Raw genomic sequence first — 12,308 nt, forward strand, 5'->3', positions numbered from 1 at the left:
GCAGAAATAGATGTTTTTCTGGAACTCTCTTGCTTTTTTGATGATCCAGTGGATGTTGGCAATTTGATCTCTGGTTCCTCTGCCTTTTCTAAAACCAGCTTGAACATCTGGAAGTTCATGGTTCACGTATTGCTGATGCCTGGCTTGGAGAATTTGAGTATTACTTTACTAACATGTAGGATGAGTGCAATTGTACGGTAGTTTGAGCATTCTTTTTGCTTTAAGTCTTGAGATCCAGCTGCATACCTTTGTGCCCACCCCTGATGGCAGCCAGCAGTGAGGTACTCGGTTGGCCAAAAATTCGTGCAGGGTTTTCCCAAGCAAACTTTTTGGCCAACCCAATAGTAGCACTCCCAATTTTCTTAGTTGACACCTGGGGAATTTGGGGCCATAAGCCAGAATGAATTCAGTCAGCCTTTGCCTCCACCTTCTCTTTGCTTTTTGTGCTGCCTGGAATTCTCACCCAGCCATCAGCACATCCTGTTCTTAGATTTTAAACCAGCTAGTGCAAAAGTGAAGGCAACTTACAGACCATAGGTTACACGTGAGAAACACAGGCCTAGAGGCATCACCTTTCCAGTTAGATGAGGGGTGGAGCTCTTAATCCAATGGGACCTCCAATGAAGATCCCATTACAGTGTTAGCAAAATGTTGGATGTTAACCAAAAACTGTCCATCAACTTGCAACTCCAGCAATTATAGCTTCCGCATGGGAATTTTACTCTAGATGGGACTACATTTCATCCAGGGAGAGCTATCTGGATGGCTCTTATTCAGGATGCAGGTGTGTTGGGTGATTTAAGTAGTTAACATTTGTGAAACATGTCACGCTCTTTCAACGCAAGGTGGTTTGAGAAGAGTCTACTATTGTTAACATTGTCTTTTTTTTTTTTTTTTGAGACAGTCCAGAAGTCAGAGTATTTTCACACTAATTTCAGGACTGGACCAAGTTAATCCATTTCTGCAAAATGCCCAAGGAGCCAGCATGACTTGGAAATGAAGGACAAAAGGGACCCTCTGAAGATTCAAAGACCTCTCAGGACAATTGATGCCAAGAAATGGTAAGTAAATTAGCACTTTGGCTAACTAAAAAAATAAATACTAGAAATAGTCAGTGAAAATGGCCCATCACCTTGATACACAGTCAATCTGTTTGAGTAGCATTTCCAGTGTTAATTGAGGTCTGGTGACTCAGTGCCCTGGTGGCCAAAAATCAGTTGTGAAAAAAAAAAAACAAACAAAGAGAAGGTACTGAGAGACCAGGCCCAGGGCCCAGGGCTCCTCCCATCTGCATGCAGCCCCCAGGCCAGCCCTTTGGAACACCAGATGTTTATGCTCTACTTCCTGGCCTCCCTTCCAAATGGCAGTTCTTGGAGTCCCACTGAAGGGCTTTGCGGGCTGTTTGTTATTTGTGTGGAGTGCTGTGGATTTGATTTTTGCCTGAAATGACTTCCTGACAGACTTGTTTCCCAAAATGACAGTATTTCACTAGGAAATGGTTTGAAATCAAGGGCCAAGAGGTGGACAAGTTCTCCAATGTTCTCCACAGGCCTGAGACCCCAACAGTGGCCTGGGCCCATGGGCAGGGAGGGAGAGCGATCTCTATGAACCGAGGAAGATCTTTGGTTTAAAGCAGCGTATTTTTTAAGAGTCCTTGTGGAGACGTGAGCTTGGGAGTGCTTTGCCTTCCCCAGTGTGGAAACCATGCCAAGGGTAACGAGAGGAGTAAACGAAAATGTTGAGCCTGGCAGCATGAAAGACTGAGTAAGCCCATAATTCAGTCAGTTGTGAAGTGGCTGGAGAAATCGCCTTCTTGTTGGCAGAGCAGTCCCATGTAGGTGATGACATGTCAGTAATAAAGTGCCTGTCACTCCCACTTGCGTCAGGCCTCTGGTTCTGGATGCCACAGGGAAGAAGGGACTGCTTAACGGCACAAACAGAACCGTTTGAAAGGCCTGATCCAGTGCTTTCAGCTGTCTGAACAGCCAGCTCTGGCTGTCTTTGAGATGCTGGCCCTTGCTGTGGACAAAGCAGTGGCTTCTATGTGAATCACTTCTATGCCCGCCTCTTTGGGGAAACCCCATTAGCTTGGCGCTAAACAGACTCAAGTCAAAACTGGTCAGAAACTACAAGCCCTGTATTCTGTACCCAATATGGTGCCAGGCAGACAGGGGAGAAGTATTACATCTGCTTACTGTGGGGAGAAGAGAGACACACAGTACACCTAGAAAATGTTATGACAGGCATAGACTCAAGCAGTGGAATTTACTGCTGGAGAGGATTCACAGCTTTATGGAGTCACCAGTGAAGGTTTGTGAAGGAGATGAAGAGGGTGGAAGAAGGTCCAGTGGAGGATTAGAGTGTGAGCAAAGATACTGAGGCACGTGTGGGATTGATGAGGATGAAGTGAGGGAGGGAAATGGTTGGAGACAAGTTGGAGTTAGAGTTGGGCTCAGGGAGGGTTCAGTGCCGCAGTGAGGGCTTTGGAATGTGATACCTGGGCAATATAGAGGGCCCTGGAGAGACAGGGGCTTCCTAAAGAGAGAATTGTTTGTGGCAAATGCCTCTGGCTCTGTGTGCAGGACTTGGAGTTGTGGGAAGGGGACATTGCAGCCATGCAGCGGTTAATGCTTAGCCTAGGCTGAGGGCTGGGAAGACTCGAGTGCGTGCTAAGTCGCTTCAGTCATGTCTGACTCTTTGAGACCCCACAGACTGCAGCTCGCCAAGCCCCTCCGTCCATGGGATTCTCCAGGCAAGAATACTGGAGTGGGTTGCCATGCCCTCCTCTGGGGTGGGGAGGCAGGGAGGATGCAAGACAGCAAGGCTATGGCATAGGCCAGAACTCTGAAACCACACACCTGGGTTCCAATCTGCCCATTCACCACTTGAGCAAGAAACCTCACCTCTTTGAGCCTCAGTTTCCTTCTCTGTAAGCTGGGGCAAAACCCTCTTGCTTGCCTTGTGGGAAAATGGCCTAGATGCAAAGAAATATGTCTCTAGCACACAGGCTATTAAGCAGTGGCTTCACATGTTCATACTCATTGGAAGAGACTTTTTGAGAAAGAACCAGCAGGACTGGGTACCAACTAGGACTAGACTTGTGGAGGATGGTGGGACGGGAGTGGGGTGGGGTGGGGGACAGTGGTCCAGATGCCTGAGCCTGGGGAATGAGCTGGTCCTGGGTGGGGGTGGTGACAAGCCAAGTTATTTCAGACAGTGTTTTCCAGGGTAAGAGGAACTGCCTTCTAGTCATCTGTTTCATATGTATATTCATCTTCGCTGTGCTCAGGCTGCAAGAGGGCCTTGTTTAGAGAAACAGTGCGGCAAAGCAGAAGAAGGTATATTTTAAAGTGACAGGTCTAAAAATACTGCTGTCTCCTTGCCCTTTCACAGCTGCAGATTCCCAATCCTGATCCTCACTGGGAGAAATAATAAAATGCATATGTTTATAATAAAAATCATATTTCCCTCTTCCTGTGATGTCTCCCAGTTGTAGGTTCCCATCCGTTTGCTGTTTTACCTATCATTTAACAAATGTATTTTAAGAAAAGTAATCTTTTCCACTGACATGTCCTATAAACGTCACATCCTCAGCTTTGGTTCTCATTGAGGAACTGAGATGCATGTTTTGAATATTTCCAAAAATGCTTTTCACTCCATTCCCAGGCAAGGATTTTCCAATATTTGGTTAGAGATCAGATATACAAAGAATGCACTATATAGTGAGTGATGTGGGTCCCTGGGGCTGGATTATCAGCAGATGATAATAATTATCAGCAAGATGAGAATTTGGGTTCTGGGAAAATTAGCTACCATTGGCAGCTGAAATCCAGGCCTTTGTTCTTCTGTAGGTCATCCCCGAGGTGTCCTCAGTGCGAGGTATCCTGAGAAGTCAGACTGGGGGCTTACAACGAGTGGAGTGAGGTGGACACTGGGAGGTTTCTCGTGAAGGACTGTGGAAGGCAAGGCTGAGATAGGACAGTGGGCCAGCTCAGCATTCAGTGTGCAAAGGGCAGGGAAGCACCCCTTCCCTTGGTCTGAGGGAAGAGGCTCGATCTGAGGGCAGGTGGATGATAGCTGGCTTTGTTCACAGACGTGTCATCCTATGGAATAAGAAAGTGTGTAGCATGTACTTAGTATGATGCCGGGCCTATGAGCAAGCAGGAGATGAGAGCTGTCAGCGTCCCTGTCAACTGTGCTGCAGGTCCAGGCAGGCTTGGGTTGGGGGCTGGAAATAGGGAGGCAGTGCAGAAGAGTGGTATGAGGGAGAAGACAGACAGAAAGGACTTGGGGGAACCAAGCCAGGGACAGCCAACAGGATAGGGGAGAAAGGTCTAGAAAGAGTAGTGATTAGGAGGCTGGCAGGGAGCAAGTTCTCCCTGGTATACTTGGTCATTTCATTGATTCATTCATTCATTTAGTTAACAAGTATTTATTGAGCATCTACTATGTCCTAAGCCCTGATCTAGGTGCTGGTGATTCAGCCGCAAATAAATTGAGGGACACTTCTCCAGCAGAATTTACAGACTCATGGCAATAGGAGACAAAGGAGGTTTGGGGCTGGGCCTGGAGAGTCATAGTCCAAAGCTTACCTACCCAACCTGTGGAACCCACCAAATGGGAGCCCAGACGTTGTTCATCTCAGTCCTTCTCAGTAGTGATCTGCCCTGAATAGTGGGGCCAATCCCACCCCAAGATCCTTGACAGGGCTGGTTCTACCTGGAGGCACAGGAGACCCCTCACACTGAGGACTATTTCTGGGGGGAAAAGTCTGTTTCCTGCCCCTGTCTCCTGTGGCCAGAAATGCCTTCCGCAGAGAAGAAAGCCTACTTTTCCCATCTCAAGATCCGAATACACTAGGGAAAGTAAAAGCTAAACTAACTAAATGATGAATGCTAATCACTAGGGGGAGTCAAGCAGGGGAAAGGGAAGGGGAGTGTTGGGGGAAGGGCCCTCAATTTACACAGGGGAGCCAGGGAGTCATTTCAATAAGATTCCATTTCAGTGGAAAACTGGAGGAGAGGAGGTGAGCCACGTAGATCTCAGGTGGGAGAGAGAATCCAGAAAGATGGAACAGTCTGAGCAAAGACTCTAAAGTAAGATTGTGCCTGGCATTTTCTTTTTATTAGTAAATCTTTTTTAAATTTTATTTTTATTTATTTATTTTGCTGTACCAGGTCTTAGCCGTGGCATGTGGGATCTAGTTCCCTGACCATGGATCGGAACTGGGCCCCCTTCATTGGGAGCACGGAGTCTTAGCCACTGGACCACCAGGGAAGTCCTTGTGCCCAGCATTTTTGAGAAACAATCTACAAGTTGTGGCTGGAGCAGAATGTGTGAGAGAGGAGCAGTATACGCTGGCATGATGGGAAGCCAGATCACGTGGGGCCTTGTGGACCATGGTTAAGACTTTGGCTTTGACTCGGGATAAAATGAAGAACTGTGGCAGAGTGTTGAGCAGGAATGACATGGTTTGATCTGCAATTGAAATAGTTCAGTCTGGATGCTGTGTTTTATTTTTCCTTTTATTTTTTTTTGAAGAAAATTGAAGTATAGTTGATTTACAATATTGTGTTATTTCAGGTGTACAGTAAAGTGATTTAGTTTTATATATATTTATTTTTTCAGGTTATTTTCCATTATAGGTTACTATAAGATATTGACTAGCTCTCTGTGCTGTATAGTAAATTAGATCCTTATTGTTTCTAGGTAGTAGTGTGTATCTGTTAATCCCATACCCCTAATTTATGCATCCCTCTTACCCTTGGGTAACCATAAGTTTGTTTTCTATATCTGGGAATCTATTTATGTTTTACAAATAAGTTCATTTGGATCACTTTTTTAGATTCCACATATAAATGAAATCATATGGTATGTTTTTCTCTGACTTCACTAAGTATGATAATCTCTAGGTCCATGTTGCTGCCAATGGCAATTTTCATTCATTTTAATGGCTGAGTAACATTCCATTGAATATCTACATATCTGTATCTACATCGATCTATACCACATCTTCTGTTATATTGGGTTATAGCCAATTAACAAGATTGTGATAGTTTTAGGTGAACAGAGAAGGGACTCAGCCATACATATACATGTATCCATTCTTCCCCAAACTCCCTCCCCATCCAGGCTGCCACTTAACATTGAGTAGAGTTCTCTGTGCTATATATACAGTAGTGTGATGTATCACATCTTCTTAAGCCAGTTGTCTATTGGTGGGTAGTTGGGTTGCTTCCATGTCTTGGCTATTGTAAATAGTGCTTCACTGAACATTGGGGTACATGGATCTTTTCAAATTAGAGTTTTCATCTTTTCTGGTTGTATGCCCAGGAGGGAGATTGCTCAGTCACGTGGTTTCTCTAGTTTTTTAAGGAGCCTGCATACTGTTGTCCATAGTGACTGCACCAAGTAGGAGTGTTCCTTTTTCTCCACACCCTCTCCAGCATTTATTATTTGTAGACTTTTTGATTATTGGCTGCTACGTTTAGATGACAGTGTGGGAGGATAAAGGTAGAAGCATGGAGGAGGCTTATTGACATAGTCCTGGGGTAAAAAGGATGGCAGCTCAGGCCAGGATGGTAGAGGTGAAGGAGATGAGAAGTAGTCAGATTCCAGATAGAGTTTGAAAGTGTTGAAAATGTTAGTCACACAGTCACATCCAACTCTTTGTGACCCCATGGACTAAAGCCTGCCAGACTCCTCTGTCCATGGGATTCTCCAGGCAAGAATATTGGAGTGGGCTGCCATTCCCTTCCATAGAGTTTGAAGGTAGAGCCAATAGCATTTGCTGATGGATTGGATTGAGGGCTTAAGAGAAAAGGATGAATTAAAAATGATGCCCAGGACTTTGGCTTATGCAGTTGGAGGAACAGAGTTGCATTAGAGGGATTGAGAAGGTTGTAGGTGGGTTTGGGGAAGGAAGTAGACACAGGTCAAATGTTGGGGTTTTGGCATGTTGAATTTGAGGAACTTCTCTGACATCTAAGTAGAAAGGTAGAATAGACAGTGGAATAGATGAACTTGGAATTGATGGAATAGGCCTAAGTTGACCTTTGATTGGCAAAGGGTAGGGGTCTGGGCAGCTACATGGAGGCAGGGCCCCAGCTAGCTCCTTCACTCTGTTCTCAGGGCTGGAGCTGGGTCAGGTACAGGATCCATCTTTGGACAAAGCTGAGATTCTCCCTTCCTTTACTGTCTCCTTGGTTTGTCTGTCTTCCTCAGGTCCTAGGCTCCCTGTAGTACTTTGGCTGCTCAGAGTTCCACAGCTCTTGGCCCCTCTCACTGTCTTTTTCCTTTAGGAAGCTCTGGGAAAGAAGGAGCAGGCTAGACTCCAAAGTTGGGTGGAGGGTAGGTTGGTTGCAGTCAGCCTGGAGTTCTCTCAGGGTCACTGGCTATTGGCATCAATTTCAGAAATAACTTATAAGAATAAAGTGCTGGGAATACTGCAATTAGTATGTTCTTTGAACCCATAAGTACAATTAACATCTTCTTTGGAGGTTACATTTCTCATGTTTGCAGAAGGGATTTTTTTCCTTGTGATGGTGTAGTAACACGTACAAGTAAAATAGTGCATAAATACTAGAGTCTTTCTTGGACATGTGCCCGAGTCTTCTTTTCTGATTCTCCATTTTCTATCTTGGTGCTGTCAGGTCCCTGGAGGGTACTACCTGTTCCCATCTCCTCCTGATGCAGAGGGTCACTTAGGTTTTCCAAACCAAGAAACCCTCAGGTAACTTAACTTCTGTAATTGCTTAGCAACCCCACTTGGTACCAGTGGGCTGGAGAGTGACCTACTGTTTCCCAGGTGTGTGGCAATATCACAGATGTTCTTGGCATGTGGCTAAGCAGCCAATCACAGACAAAATCAAATTTGTGTGCCCTGGTGCACATGGAGATGTTGTAGTTATTAACCAGAATGAACCCTCTTCTTTCCTTGATAACTAACACTATTCCTTAACCTTGTTCTTATGGACTGCACATTGTGTACATGGATATACTGGCAGGAAGCATGGAATTATTTATTTTCTCATCACATTCTTCTGACATAATTGCATAGAAACCTTATGGCGCTTTGGAGATCTTCTGTTTATGAGTCACAGAAATTAACTTTCTTTTCATAAGAGGTCTTTATAAAAAGAAAAAATAGAGCCAAAAGCCTGTTCTTTGAACTTAAGTTGCTTTTCTTAACTCGCTGAAACCTGAATCTGGATGTCTGTTAGTCTTAGCCTTGCTTTAGCTTTGAATTTCAATTATTCAGCCTCTGCACCCAAGAGAATGCCTGAAACAAATGTCCCAACCTGGATCTCACCCATTACTGAACTCAATCATTTTTCTCCCCTCTCTCTGTTGCCCAGGTAGTCCCGAAGGGACTATGGGGGATCCACAGAACTCTGTAATGAAATAGCCACCTAAGCTCTTATAAAAATGTTTGGAGACCCTAGGTATGAAGGAGATTACAATGTCTCCGGATGCTATATGTTAATCAACTGAAAAATAATATTAAATTGAAAATAAGTATAAGGAAGCCCAACAAAGTTGTTTTTTCCATAATGATTATATAATTCAGTTCTATTTCTGAAATACCAAACCTCAAATGCTTTCAGCTACCTTTTTTTTGGGGGGGGGGGGTGCCTAGCTTCATAGGAATCCTAAGCATGGGATGAATTTGTCTATTGGGTAAACCATTGCTGTTGCCAATGAATATTTTGTCACCATGTTTAGCTCCAAAAGTAACTGGGGGTAAAATGTGTTCTTGGAATGTTCATTATCACTTTATAATTCCTGGAACAACCTTTAAGAGAACTGTTTTCTATTTAAAATGACTGAGCTTACAGCTTGGTCTCATTGCCGTTAAGAGAAAGAAGGTACTGGGAATTCCTTGGCAGTCCAGTGGTTAGGACTCTGTGCTTCCTCTGCAGGGGGCCTGGGTTCAATCACTGGTCAGGGACTAGCTTCTCTCAGAGCTAGGACCACAGGCAATTGCTGATCATTGAATGGGTTGGGAAAGATCAGACTTTCAGTTGAAATGGAGCTGGGCTGCTGGAGCAGGGGGCTCGACTAGAGTTAAACATGCCCAGGACAGCATGTACAGTGGGGCAAAGCCCAGAGAGCCCAGGTCAGGGTCCACACCAGTCTGGTGCTGAGGGTAAGCTGTGAGAAAAAGCAGAGGGGTATATTGGAACCCTTCCCAAAATGAAAAGGAGAAGGAAATGGAAAGTAGTTCTTGGGGACGGCAAGGTGGGGAAAAGAGAGAAATTCAGGAACTCATTCAGGCACACGTTTGACTCAGCAAGCATAAGACTCAAATTAGGAGACCTAGGGATTTCCTGTGGTTGAGTGGTTAGGACTCGATACTTCGACTGCTGAGAGCCTGGGGTTCGATCCCTGGTTGGGAAACTAAGATCCTTCAAGCTGCGTGTCATGGCCAAAAAAAAAAAAGAAAAAGAAAACCTAGAGAATGTACAACAAATATCAATTTTGTTCAAAAGTGCTTTATATCCATTGGTACTGCAAAAACTGGTCCCAGGATATGCACAGCCCCAAATAGAAAGGTGTGAGCAGCTAAGTGGTGGAGTCTGACTGATGGTAAAGCTAAGGGATCTGGGAGAGGAGCTGATTCACTTGGTCTGATGAGCCCAGTGGAAAGGTGCACGTTTTATCCGAGATAGAGATGAAAATGAATAGAGAAACTCTTGTTTGTCCATGCCACCTTAGACTATGGGATAGTCCAGGACCTGAGTGGTAACCAGGTGCCAACCTTGTTCACAAAACACCTACTGGCAAAGGTGCTGGCTCGTCCAGTACATAGACTCAATGCACGGTTAGAGCACGTGGCTGAGTCCCACCCAGTCTCAGATCTGGATCTCTAACCCCTGGACTTCTGACTGTCCCGGGATCCTGAGAGGTTCAAATTCCTCTTTGTGTGGCCATGGGGATTTGGAGAAGGCAATGGCAACCCACGCCAGTACTCTTGCCTGGAAAACCCCATGGATGGAGGAGCCTGGTAGGCTGCAGTCCATGGGGTCGCAAAGTCAGACACGACTGAGCAACTTCACTTTCACTTTTCACTTTCATGCATTGGAGAAGAAAATGGCAACCCACTCCAGTGTTCTTGCCTGGAGAATCCCAGGGACAGCAGAGCCTGGTGGGCTGCTGTCTATGGGATCGCACAGAGTCGGACACGACTGAGGCGACTTAGCAGCAGCAGTAGCAGCAGCAGTTCCATTGTCCTACTGTATTGCTGACAATGCTTTCTTGTGCAGCTCCTAAGATCAGTTAAGAGCAGGAACCTCCCCCTCTTGCCCCCACCATGATTACTGATAGCTCTTGGCCAGCTTTTACTGGTCTGGTCTCACAAGTCATGTTTGGGCATCCTGGTAGCTTTAACTTTTAAGTTTTGCAGTGCCATTCTGTCAAAAGGACTGAGGGCAAGGTCCCCAAACACCAGACTGGGTGCCCTTGAAAGACCCCATGCATATTTGTGCTTGAAGCATTTCCTCCTGACTGACGGTCAGCAGGGGTCCCACACAAGCCAGGAGACTCCTGTTCTCTCCTCCTGCAAATGGAGTTCTTGTTTTCCTGATTATTAGGGTCACTTTCCTCTCCTCTCTTTGTTTGGAAATCCTTATTTCAATTGACCCAAGGACTTGCTTCTTAGCCCCCCAAATTATTTTTACTATTATATTCACTATATATGGGTTAAAGATAGTACTTCTTTTTACTATATTTTATTGCAATTCAAAATAACATAGAGTGCCATTTTAGACATTTTAAGTGTACAATTCAATAGCATTAATCACATTTACAGGGTTATACAGCTATCATTGTAAAAATATTTCATCACTCTAAACAGACACTCTGTACCCATTAAGCAATAACTCCCCATCCCCCACTCCCTCCAGTCCCTGGTAACCTCTAATCTAATCTGTCTCTATGAATTGATGTATTCTAGATATTTCATATAAGCAGAACCATATAAGCTTTTTATGTCTGGTTATATAATTTATAATGTTTTCAAAGTTCATCTAAAGTTGCAACTATGTTTTAGAACCTCATTGCTTTATAAAACTGAACAATGTTCTATTGTATGGATTTTCTTTATTCATTCACCTGCTGATAGACACTTGGGTTGTTTCCACCTTTGGGCTATGGCAAACAATGCTGTTATGAATGTGGGTGTACACATATATGTTTGAGTTCCTGTTTTCAATTCTTTGGGGTATATACCTGGCACTAGAATTGTTGGATCATATGGCAATACTACTTTAGAGGAACCAGCAAACTATTTTCCACAGAGGCTCCAGCTTTTCATAGTCCCACCAGCAGTGTATTTCAGTTTCTCTACATCTGTGCCAACACTTATTATTTTCCATTTTAAAAATTATAGCCATTCTGCTGGGTATGATATGGTATCTTCTGTGGTTTTGAATTGCATTTCCCTGATGACTATTGATGAGCATCTTCTCATGTACTTATAACTCATTTATATATCTTCCTTGGAGAAATGTCTATTCTAGTCCTTTGCTCATTTCAATTAGGATGTTTGTCTTTTTGTTGTTGAATATTAGGACTTTAAAAAATATCTTTCAAGATATCAAACCCTCATCAAATATGTGATTTGCAAATGTTTTCTCCCATATGTGAGTTATTTTTTTCCACACTTTTTTTTCCCCTAAATGTCTATTTTGTTCTTTATATCTTCTTTTTCTTCCCTGAAACTTTCTATTTTTCCATTTATGTCAAGAGTTCCAGATTTCTTATTGGAGCACCTTTTTTTTTTTGCCATGCCACATGGCTTGCTGGATCTCAGTTCCATGACCAGTGCTTGAACCTGGGCCATGGCAGTAAAAAATCTAGAATCCTAACCACTAGGTCACTAGGGAATTTCCAGAATTCTTTAAAATTAGCTTGGGGATAGATCCCAAGTCTAGTTTTGTTTTTTAAGCCTATAGCATCCAGAATTCTCTGGTGGTCTCCCACTGAAGTACCAACCAGGCCCAACCCTGCTTAGCTTTGTAGATCAGATGAAATTTAGTGACTTCAGGGTGGTATGGCTGTAGTTTTTACATTCTTTTGATAGAGTGTTGATGCAAAAAAAAACTTGAAAAGATGCTTGACATCAAGAGTCATTAGGAAAATACACATTAAAACCACAGTGAGATCATACTTCACACTCACTCGCTCAGTCATGTCCAACTCTTTGTGACCCCATGAACTGCAGCCCTCCAGGCTCCTCTGTCCATGGGGATTCTCCAGGCAAGAATACTGGGGTAGGTTGCCATGCCCTCCTCCAGGGAATCTTCCCA

At 44.1% G+C, this 12,308-nt stretch overlaps 1 pseudogene; it reads right to left on the reverse strand.

Moving 5' to 3' along the window:
• Nucleotides 1-11,945: 11,945 nt before the first annotated feature.
• On the reverse strand, nucleotides 11,946-12,064 carry LOC128070642 (uncharacterized; annotated as a pseudogene).
• Between the last annotated feature and the right edge of the window lie 244 nt (nucleotides 12,065-12,308).

Source organism: Budorcas taxicolor, chromosome X (genome assembly GCF_023091745.1).
Source record: "Budorcas taxicolor isolate Tak-1 chromosome X, Takin1.1, whole genome shotgun sequence".
Classification (NCBI taxonomy): domain Eukaryota; kingdom Metazoa; phylum Chordata; class Mammalia; order Artiodactyla; family Bovidae; genus Budorcas; species Budorcas taxicolor.